Source organism: Asparagus officinalis, chromosome 8, assembly GCF_001876935.1.
Source record: "Asparagus officinalis chromosome 8, Aspof.V1, whole genome shotgun sequence".
Classification (NCBI taxonomy): domain Eukaryota; kingdom Viridiplantae; phylum Streptophyta; class Magnoliopsida; order Asparagales; family Asparagaceae; genus Asparagus; species Asparagus officinalis.
Window position 1 is genome coordinate 34055600 of NC_033801.1, and position 10622 is coordinate 34066221.

Genomic DNA, 10622 nt, shown 5'->3' on the forward strand with positions numbered 1-10622 from the left:
TCTTATAAAAAGACTATCTTTTTTCGTTTTCATTATAACGACTAAAGTTGTAATGAATATATCAATGAAGACATCAACTTTCTCCCCAAATAATATAGTACAGAAGTGTACGAGATGAAACGGCAAAAAAATCAACTTAAAAGCTTATTTCAGCAATCTAACCATCGATGATCAACAGCGACTCATCGATGGTAGATGAGCTTATCGATGGTTACAGGAACAAATTGATGATTTCCAGAGAGAAGATTTTAAATCATCGATGGTATTCAGGAACTTGATGGTGTCTCGACACCATCGATGGTCGAGAGCAACCATTAATGGCGAAGTCGGCTGATTATAGATTTTAAGTTTTAATCTTAGGCGTTCGTCATTCCTTTGATTTCAAAACTCTACCATCTTTAGGATATTTCTTTCCTGGCCATAGAGAAGGGAGAGTTCTAAGGTTTTGATTTGAGGAGAGATTACACTGAAGGTTTTTACCCCCAGAGCCTCAAGATTCTCTCTCTTGTCGCGCAAGACATCTTCGGATCATTTTAGCAAGGAGAGTTGCCCTAAAATTCATCATCTACACCGTCCTTCATCATGCTACGCTAAGATTCTTTATGGGCTGTAAGATCTTTCATATTTTTAGCTTAGTTGTGATTGTTTGGTTTTGCTTCAAACTTGTTTTTACGGCGAACTCAAGCTAGTTAAAATGGAGGGTTAGGACTAGTTATGGCCAGGTGTTACTCATTATGGAGAGTTATGGTAGACAATTAGTTTTGGGTAGATTCTAGAATGCTGTCTTCTAAGCCTACAGAATCGAGTTTGTGATTTAGGAGAACTCTTGGTATAATAAGAATGCTCATTCGTGAGAAAGAAAAGTAGATGTAGGATTATTATCCAAACCACTATAAAATCTTGCATGTTCTTGATTGGCTCTTATTTGTGGTTATTTATTGTTCATTGCTTTTATTTTATCTTGTCTGCTACATATCTATATTTTTAGCAAAAAATGGTAGCAACCCTATTCAACTCCCTCTAGGATTGCATCTTATCTAGCAAATGGTGTTAAAGCCTTGTCACCCATCATTAGGATACACAACCATGGGTAGAGATGTCTAGTTTTACCACCGCAACGGATTTTCCTGAGGGACACAAAGTTAACCAACCCCTATTTTTTGATGGGATAAACTACACCTATTGAAAAGCATGCATGAGAGTTTTTTTTATTGTCCATTGATTATGATATATGGAGTAATGTAGAGAATAGCTATACTCTACCCACTAGCATTGCGGAGATACTACCATTGTCACTCCTACATATAATTGGACCACTTAGGATAAAAAGACATTATTTTTAAATGCAAAAGCTATGAATGTTTTTTATTGTTCTTTAACTGCTGAAGAATTTAACCGTGCGTCAAATTGTTCTACTATGTAGGAAATTTGAAAAACTTTAGAAGTTACACATGAGAAAACTTCACAGGTAAAAGAGATAAAACTTACAATGTTTGTAAGTATGAGAATTTTAGTGTGAAAACCTCAAGGAGTATTCAAGAGATGCTCACCCGGTTCACTGACATTGTGAATAAATCAAAAACTTTAGGAAAAGAGTACGATAACAAGGAGATTGTGAGAAAAAGTTTTTGTTCATTTTCTAGGGATTGAGAACCAAAGTTAACAGCTATTGAAAAATTGTAATTTTTTCTAAATTAACTATTGAGAATATTATAGTGAAACTTCTCACTTATAAAATACATCTAAAAGAGAGAGAGAAGACAATTCAAAAGTTAACTCGAAGAGGAAGTCATTAGCCCAAAAAATAAAAAATTCTGATCCACGAAAAAGAAATAGTCAAGCTCAAGTTCTCAAGATGAATAGTCAAGTTGGACTAACTGTAAAAGGGTTTAAATCTTTCCTTAGAACAAAGAATGAAAAAAAATACCTGCAAAATAGACTAAATAAATATATAAATAAGGTAAACAATAATCATCTAGCAAATCTGAAACTGAACTTATTTGTTATTGTTACAAGAAACTGGGTTACTACAAAAATAAATGCACATTGAACAAAAAATTCAAGAAGATGGAGGGCAAAATTTTGAGGGTGACAACCTAGGATATGATTAGGGGTGAGCACGGTTCGGTTCAAACCGAAAAAACCGACCGAACCGACCCGAAAAAAGCGGTTTTATGAGTAAGGCGGTTCGGGTCGGGTCGACAAATTTTTAAACCGACCCGACCCGAACCAACCGAATATATTCCCCTGCCTCAAACCCTACCCGTTTATCCAAAGACAAAGCAAGTCCGTTACTAAAAAATTACAACATCAGGTCTAGTATTTAATCCAAAAGAACAAGTTACTTTACTTAAAAACAGTATACATACATGAGCAAGAATAATAAATTGAAGTGAAGTTAAAAAATAAATACATGCTGGCATAGGGTAATAAGAATATATAAAAGATAAATTGAAGTGAAGTTATACTTGATGAAGTTAGAACCGAACAAACCGAACCGAACCGCACCGAACCGATTTGCAATGGATCGGTTCGGTTTTGAATTGTAGGTGGTTCGGTTCGGTTATTCAAAATTTGGTAAAAACCGACCCGAACCGAACCGCGCTCACCCCTAGATATGATGAGTGATGAAGAAGTAGAAGTTGGCTTGAGTGAGGATGAGAAAAAAAAAGCAAATATGTGTTTTATGGGAGAAACAATGCAACTTCGGATTTAGAACAATGTGAAACATATGACTTTAAAAGTGAGAGTTCAGAGAATGAGATACATCCTTCATATGATAAGTTATATTTCAAGTATAAAAAATGATGAAATAGCTTTAGAAAATTACTGATTAATACAAAGTTACAGAAAGAGTGAATGCAAATTTGAGAAAAGAAAAAAAATCTTATATGAGAAAGTTAAATATTTTTCCTTAAATTTGGATTCACATAATTCATCTCGTGACATCATCATTGAATGCAAAAAAAAAATTCTATTTTTTCAAGATAAAAGAATTCTATTTATCTAAACAACTAGATGATAAAATTTGGTGAGAATAAAAAATTGGTTGCTAAGGTAAACAAATTATTGTATGATTTATCTTCTAAACAAATAAAATTCAAAACTAGATTCACTACTTTTGTTTCCAAAAACAAACAACTATATTACTTTGGAAAACGTCATGATAAAATTTTCATTGGGCTCTAAAACCTTAAAGTACATGATTCGTTCCAATCGATGACTTGCAAAATCTAAAACTAAACTTAGTTATTCATATTCAGGAAAATATAAAAGATTTCAATCATCATTTGTAAAGGGAAATAATTTAACTCTTTATGCACCAGTTTCTAATGCATCATCCACTATCGCCTCTTTTGGTATGCGGGAGTAGAGTCAAGTGAGAATAGGATGAAGGTAGGAATAAAATAGAATTAATGTGGAAAGAGAATGCTAATTTTTATTCTCATGTTTGGGTGCCATTAGAGAATTAAGTGGGAATATCTTTAAGAATGACATATCTGGAATTTATTTTATTATTTTTATTCTCACTTAAGTGGGAGTATCAATTCCTTAATAACTCATTGGGAATATTAATTCCCACATTAAGTGGGAATTAATAAAAAGTGAGAATGACATTTTTAGTATCCAAAAACACATCATGTTTGGTAAGCATGAATGAAAAGTAAGAATTGCATTTTATTCTCACTCATTCTTGTGTACCAAACGAGACATATGTATGTTTTATGTAGTAGAATGGAACATATTTCAATGAATTGTCACATGCAATGTAGCGTTAACATTATTAAGCAGATTTTAAGTACTAAAATGTATAATTCCTAGCCAACATGGACCTATATGGATAACTAGGTCGCACCTATTTCCTTTCTTAGGACTGCAAGAAAACCGAGGATTGTGATAATATCAAGGAGTTGCTCAAATGAGTGCTAGATTAATATCCAATCTTTCATCTAATAGAAAAATAAGGAGATATATGTTTTTAATTTTATTTTTTTATTCTCTCTCTATATGGGTAAGCTCTCATCTCCTCTTTCTTCACCTAGTTATATCATATATTTTTTATATTTCTTCTTCTTTTTTCTTTTTTATCTTAAAATATATTTTTGGGGGATCACCATCGATGGTCAAGTTTGACCATCGATGGTGAACCATGGATTAGTAGTAAAAAGGGGCCTGCATTATTTCTTTTTTAATTTTTATCCTTTTTACTATTTTCTCTCTTAAATTCTTCATCTTCTCTTCGATTTTTTTGGATTGTTTTTGTGATTTAATGAGTTTGAGGAGTTTCTCATCTTTATTGTGTGACTAATCACATTTAAATCATCATCAACATGAATCAAAATCCTAATCTCTTTGATTAATTTCTAGGGTATTACATGATTTTTGTGATGGATCTTGTTGAAGATCAATACTATGTGATTTGGATTGATGTTTGGAGTGGAAATTCTTAAGATTTGTGCGTGAATTTGGATGATTTTAGGGTTAGAATCGACCAATCTGCTCATCTACCATCAATGGCAGATGAACGCCATCAATGGAGCCTGCTAACCATCAATGGTGTTCATGAACCCATTGATGGTCATATAGCAGAAGTGTTGTTTTTTATATTTTGTCATGATTTTTTTTTCAATTTTCTTTGATTCTAAACCATCTTATGTGTATGCTCTATACTAAATCAAATTTATTTGCTATTATAGAGAATGTCTAGCATCATACAGACCTGAGGTGATCAATTTTCAAGAGCTATACAAGAGAAGTATGAGAAACTTCTCTTTGTCTTCGATAGAGGACTTGATACACGGAATCTAGAGGAGTATGTCAATATTGTGGGCATATTGGATAAAACCAAACTAAGCTCTATGATGGATAAAGGGGATGAGAGAGAGAGAACATCACCCTTGTGAGGAAATTCTATATGCATTTCAATAGAGAGCACGTGTGTGATGTTGCTATTACTTGAGTGAGAGGGAAGGAGATCAAGATTAATGCTGCCTACATTTGGGTGGTCCTAATTCTTCCAGACCTTCCTACGGATAGCTGTAGGCGTCAAAAAATGCTTATAGACATCTAAATACCACACAAGGCAAAGAAAATGCGATAAACGACATTCTCTTAATCAGGAGGAATCATTCAAAGGAAGTGAGACAACATGTACACACCAACAAACAGCGCTTGGTGTCGCGGCTCAGGCGCGGCAGCTCGTGGTGCCGCGGCCATGACGCGGCAGCATATGGTGCCGCGGCTAAGGCGCGACAGCATATAGTGCCGCGCTGCCCCTGTGGCCGCTGCAGTTCATGCTGCCGCGCCAATAGCCGCTGCAGTCCGGGATGTCGCGGTCAAAGGGATAGTCGTTGATCGGCTATTTCTTCAGTTATTGTCCAAGGAGGCTATAAATACCCCCCTATGGACATCATTGACGGGGGGCTGAGCATTTTCCAGAGAGATTAGAGCAGAGAGCCTTGAGTTTTGGTGAATTAGAGCAAGAGAGAGAGTCTTTCTTCTTCACAAACATCCTCAAGAAGCTTTTGGCCATTCCTAGAGATCTAAGCTCAGACTTGATCTTTGGAAGAGTGAACATCTTACATCGATAAGATATTCGCTTCAAATTCTTACTTCGATAAACGAAGGAAGAATCATTAAACCCCTCACGGTTCAATCAGAATCTGTGGTTTGGTGGTCCACGAGTCAAAGCGCTCCCGGCACAGGCAAAGATCCCACGCGAGTAGCGATCCAAACAACGATCCTGCGTTTGTTTCTAAAAAGTTGTAATTTTCCTTTTGTTGTGTAAGAGAAGTCTTATAAAAAGACTATTTCTTTTGAATTTGTTGTAATCGACCGAAGATATAATGAATTCCACAATAAAACCAACTTTTGACGCAAACAAACTGGCAACCACAGTGGGAGCCAACGGTCTCGCTGCCGAGACCGTCGTGTCGCAACCGATCAAGATTCCAGTTGAATCAATGGTCGAATATGAATTCGACCAAACCAAATTTGAGGAATATCTCACATCATCCTCTTCAAGATCTTCATTGTCTCGCAAGTACAAGAGGATCTCACAATTGAGGAAGACCTGCATGCCAAAAAAGGCACAAAATAAAGATTCTCGCCTGATTGTTGCTGAGGATTCTACTCGCAACCTCTCTGCTCATAACGACTCTTCTCCAATTAAGGAGTCGTTAAATCAAAGCCCGCCGGCATTGACGAAAAGAGCTCGTCAGAGACAACGCCAACGCCGCGCTCGCCAAATGGCTAAAGCCTTGGAACAACCCGACGGAGTTCGTTATCATGCGGACTTAGAGTCGAGGAGACATCGAGTGGTTCAGTTGCCTCAACGACCAACCACTCATGTCTCTGCTAAACTTACGACAGAGGAATGGACTATTATCAAGAGGGCTCGTTCGACCCTCAAAGAATGTATACAAAGACGTCGTGCAAACATTGCTCATGCTCGTGCTCTCTTACAACAAAGACGAGAAAGAAACAGGGAGACAGTGGTCAAAGAACCGCCAAAACTCTGCAAAGTTTGGATTCCAAAGTCTGGAGTTGTGCAAAATCAGCATTCAGAGCCCGTTAAGACTCCACACCCGCAAGGGGGTGATTCTAAACGTATGACTCCTAAAATAACCTTGGATCGCTCAAAGGCAACAATAATTTGTCCTGAGAATACCAACAAGGTTTTACACCCCAGAAGAAGACGTGTTCGCCAAAAGACATCGTTATACCTGGGAGGTCATGCCAACAGACGATACGATTTTTTGGCAATCATACCGATGAATCGTATTATCAAGTTGGGGGTGTGAATAAATTTCAAAAGAGAATTATTCGAGAAATAATCCCTCATTGTTCCTATGCACGACTCATTAGAGCAGCATTGTCGGAATATAACTACACAAAACGAGAAGTCATCCCACGAAGAGTCTCGGTATTCCACAGTCTTTTCACCGAAATGTCGAAGCCTAAGCCGAGACATTTTCGCAAGAGAAAATCAGCTACCCAAGATGATGAATTCCCTAAAGTCACCATCAACGTGGCTAATAAAGGAAAATCTAAGTGATATTCAAGTGAATCAAATCCTGACTTTTCCCCAGGAGGAAAAGTCAATTCAAGAATTGCCCAACGGATGTCTCGACTCCAGTTAGGAGCTAGCAGACGTAGAGACTACAAGAGAATATAGGAAGGAATGTCTTCGGAGGATGAACTCTCGGACACTTGTTCTGTAATCGCTTCTGATGATACAGTGTCTAGCACGAGACAAACCAAAGAAGTGTTCACAATCACTTCTAATCAGTTTGCTCAAATGCTTCAAGAAGCTCTAGCCAAACAACGTGAAGAAATTAGAGCTGAGATGAAGACAGAGATGGAGTTAGCTATCCAACAAATGAGATAGTTACTAACTCAACGGCCTCAACCTCCTGAGTCCAGTCAGCGTGCTGAATCCAGCCGCCACACTCAGAATGTTGTAGATGACAGTGATCCAGAAGTGGATGAAGTTATTATAGCTGACATACCTCCCAATGACAATAACACTGGGGGTGGTTCAACAAATCCTCCCAATAACAATATTGGAGGTAGTTCAATTGCACCGCTTAATAACACTGGGGGTGGCCCAATTTTTTCTGCTCAACATCACTCAGAGAGAGATGAATATGAGGACAAGAAAATGCAAGACCTTGAAAACAAAGTCAATGCTTTGATGTCCGCTCAGAAAGTAAAGAAGACGGGTATTCCGTGTCCCTATCCAAGAGAATGGGATTCAATACCATACCCGATAAAATTCAATCTAATCAACTTCACACCGTTTGATGGGAAGAGCTCGCCTATTCAACACTTGATTTATTTCAAATCTCATTTGGGCATGATCTCTGGAAACGAGGCTTTAATGGTCCGGTCATTCATTGGCACCCTTCGTGGGCCCGCCTTCGATTGGTACCGACGTCTTAAGCCAGGGAGCATCAATTGCTGGGATGACATAGAAAGTTTATTCCTTAGCAATTTCTTCGATGATGACACCGAAGTCTGAACACTTTCTTAAAAGAAAGAAAGCTAAGAGAAGCCGACCGACGACATCTGCAATCGTTGGGAATGCGACTCTCGATCCGAAGTTTCAAAAGGAGTATTCTTTCGAAAATGATGAAGCTCCAGCCATATTGAAATACCTCCTCGCTAATGACAAAATTGAGTTACCACCTATTAAAGATCAGGAGGGAGCTAAGAGGATTACGGATCCAAACTACTGTGCGTACCACAGAAGGGTTTTTTATCCCATCGAGATTTGCTTCGGACTCAAAAACAAAATCCAAGCCTTAATTGACTCCGGCGTCATAACGGCGAAACAAGCCAAGTAAAGACGACTCTAACTCCACTGGGTGCACGAGTATAAACTGTTTCCCCTCACTCCGAAGAGTATACGAGTATAAACTGCTTCTCAACACTCAAAAGAGTAGGTTCATATAACGGGAAGTTCCTAGAGAATATTACTCCTAATATTCTTAAGGATAACCCAACAATGTGGCCGATGATGTTAGACCCAGTTTCGCGAAAGAAGCTGGGGGTGGATGGTTCATGTAACGGGAAGTTCTCGGAAGAATGCTATATGTAATTTTCTTAGGGATAACCCAATCATTACAAACAAAGTGATAAACACTATATCTCCATGGTGATTTCCGAATACTCTTTTGCTGAGATGAGATGAGATCACTTCTTTAGATCAATCTTCCCTCACAAAACTCATATTTGGTCAAACATTTAAACAGTTAGGACCAAAGCCAAAATCCCTCTCGATTCCTCCCATGAACGAGAGGTCCACAAATTGAACGATCAAACCTTTAAACAGTTAAGATCGTCTCAAATTCTCATTTGGTAAAACCTTTAAACAGTTAGGACCAAAACCAAAATCCCCTCTCGATTCCTTCACTGAACGAGAGGTCTACAAATTGAACGATCAAACATTCCTACAGTTAGGGTCGTCTTAAAACTTCCATCTGGTCAAACCTTTAAACAGTTAGGACCAAAACCAAAATCCCCTCTCGATTCCTTCCATGAACGAGAGGTCCACTCAAAAATTAAACGATCAAACCTTTAAACAGTCAGAATCGTCTCAAACCCCTATTTGGTCAAACCTTTAAACAGTTAGGACCAAAGACAAAATCCCCTCTCGATTCTTTCCATGAACGAGAGGTCCACTCAAATTAATCGATCAAACCTTTAAACAGTCAGGATCATCTCAAAACTCCTATTTGGTCAAACCTTTAAACAGTTAGGACCAAAGCCAAAATCCCCTCTCGATTCTTTCAACGAACGAGAGGTCCATAAATCGAGCGATCAAACCTTTAAACAGTTAGGATCGTCTCGAATTCCTATTTGGCCAAACCTTTAAACAGTTAGGACCAAAATCAAAATCTATTCTCCTTCCATGAATGAGAGGTCCATAAATCGAGTGATCAAACATTCCTACAGTTAGGATCACCTCAAAACTCTCACCTGGTCAAACTTTACTACAGCTAGGACCACAGTCAAAATCTCCTTTCGATTCATTTTGCGAACGAAATGTCCAACTTTGAATTGGATAATCAAACCTTATGACAGTTAGGATTATTCAAACCAATCCAGATTCTCTAAGTGGAGATCCCACTTTGAGTTTCTTTTGCACCAGGAGATAGAATATAAAATTCTTCCGCTCCAATTTTGGGTTCATCTCTACCAACAAACAAGAGACCAGGAGATAGAATATAAAATTCTTCCTCTCCATCATCGAGTTCATCTCACCAACAAACAAGAGACCAGGAGATAGAATATAAAATTCTTCCTCTCTGATTTCAGGTTCATCTCTACCAACAAAAAAAAGATACCAAGATACTCCAATAGGTGCACGAGTCTAAACTGTTTCCCTACCCTCAATAGGAAGTTTCTGAAAAATATCACTCAGAATATTCTTAGGGATAACCTGATTACCTCCTAACGGGTATATAAGGTTAAACTATTTCCTGAACACTCCGATGAGTATATGAGTATAAACTGTATCTCCTTGAACCTCCCAACGGGTATATGAGGTTAAACTATTTCCCGAACACTCCAATAGAGCATATGAGTATAAATTATTTCTCCATTCTTCGACGACATTTCAAATTCAAGACTTCGACAACGGTCACGCGATAAACGCAGCACCGGAGGAATTTTAGCTATTCTACAAAGCACAGAATAGGATAAAAGATGAAGAAGTCAAGAGTTGAAGCCATCCGTAGACTATGTTACGCAACTTCCTCAACAAACTACTAAAGAAATTGCAAGGAAAAATTATCATATCCAAAGTGTCCCAGACTCCTCTCCAAAAATAATGAGTCTGAGATACTTTGGAGGGGGTATCTGTAGGCGTCAAAAAAATACTTATAGACATCTAAATACCACTCAAGGCAAAGAAAATGCGATAAACGCCATTCTCTTAATCAGGGGGAATCATTCAAAGGAAGTGAGACAACATGTATACACCAACAAACAGCGTTTGGTGTCACGGCTCAGGCACGGCAACGGCTCGTGTGCCGCGTCCATAGCGCGGGCAGTATATGGTGCGTAGCTAGGCGCGACAGCATATAGTGGCGCGGCTAAGACGCGACAGCCTAGGG